Source organism: Schistocerca cancellata, chromosome 6 (assembly GCF_023864275.1).
Source record: "Schistocerca cancellata isolate TAMUIC-IGC-003103 chromosome 6, iqSchCanc2.1, whole genome shotgun sequence".
In the NCBI taxonomy this organism is placed as follows: domain Eukaryota; kingdom Metazoa; phylum Arthropoda; class Insecta; order Orthoptera; family Acrididae; genus Schistocerca; species Schistocerca cancellata.
The window spans coordinates 589,832,170-589,833,566 of NC_064631.1; the positions used below are offsets into that span (position 1 = coordinate 589,832,170).

At 40.0% G+C, this 1,397-nt stretch overlaps 1 pseudogene; it reads left to right on the forward strand.

Annotated features, from left to right (window-relative positions):
* The first annotated feature begins 910 nt into the window (after positions 1-910).
* On the forward strand, positions 911-1,028 carry LOC126089618 (5S ribosomal RNA; annotated as a pseudogene).
* Positions 1,029-1,397: the final 369 nt, after the last annotated feature.

Consider the following 1,397-nt stretch of genomic DNA (forward strand, 5'->3'; position numbering starts at 1 on the left):
TAATTGCTTCATTCGCAGAAGGCCTATGAAGCTCTCAATTTAATTGTGCTATCAGCACACAGGTAAGTATCTGTAATAAAATTCTGATGTGGCTAAGCTAAATACTTTGGGTGAGAGAATTATTTTAGTTGCACTGCACGCAACAGATGAGCTCTGAACTTGCCCTTTGGAGAGACGCTACAGCTATAGTTTAATAGCTACCTTTTGGAAACTTCTCACATCTTTGTTATTATAGCATATCTCCATTCTACCTAAACTTAAACATCCTAGCTTTATCTAATCACTTACTTAATCTATCTTGCTTCCATACTCTTACGACACAAAAACAGAAAATCATGAATTTCACCCCAAATATTACTTTGGGAGATCCAGCACGCTGTTTCCATTAAATTACAATGAAACAGAAATCCAAATATAAATTTTGAAGTTTCTAACTCCTTCCTGTTGCGCCGATGATTTTTATGTAAAATGTCCAAATTTCGAAACTGTTGAAGTTACTAAACTGAAACTTGGCACATTATTATTTTAGCATCACTCCTGACATGCTATTATCTTTTCAGATCATTTACTTTACTTTTAAGATATTGGGCAACATTCGTGACATCATAGCTAGTTATAGCAGACTATGCTGGCACACAACGGAAAGCATATGAATTCTATATGGCGTGTAGGCTGCTTCCCTACAGAGTCCTGAATAAAACTAACTTGCTTACAGGAAATAATGTGTTGCATTATTTATTGAATGTAAATTTAAATGTTAGGAAAATTTTTCTGAAGGTATTTGTCTGGAGTGTAACCTCATATGGAAATGAAATATGAACAATAAGTGGTTTGGACAAGAAGAGAATAGAAGATTTTGAAATGTGGTGCTATAAAAGAGTGCTGAGGTGAGGAGGTACTTAGTCTAACTGCCAACAGCCTTGCTGCAGTGGTAACACCAGTTCCCGTCGGATCACCGAAGTTAAGCACTGTCGGGCTGGGGTAGCACTTGGATGGGTGACCATCCAGTATGCCGAGCGCTATTGGCAAGCTGGTTGCACTCAGCTCCTGTGAGGCAAACTGAGGAGCTACTTAATTGAGAAGCAGCAGCTCCGGTCTCAGAAACTGTCATACGGCTGGGAGAGCGGTGTGCTGACCACACAGCCCTCCATATCCGCATCCAGTGACGCCTATGACCTGAGGGTGACACAGTGGCCAGTCAGTACTGTTGGGCCTTCATGGCCAGTTCAGGAGGAGTTTAGTTTTTTTTTAACTTAATCTAATTGGGGAAAAGCAATATTTTGGCACAGCCCGTCTAAAAGAAGGAATTAATTGATAGGATACTTATTGAGATATCAAGCAATGTCAGTTTGGTAACTGAAGGAAGAGGAAAGGTGTTTTGGAGGATAGGAGGGGGG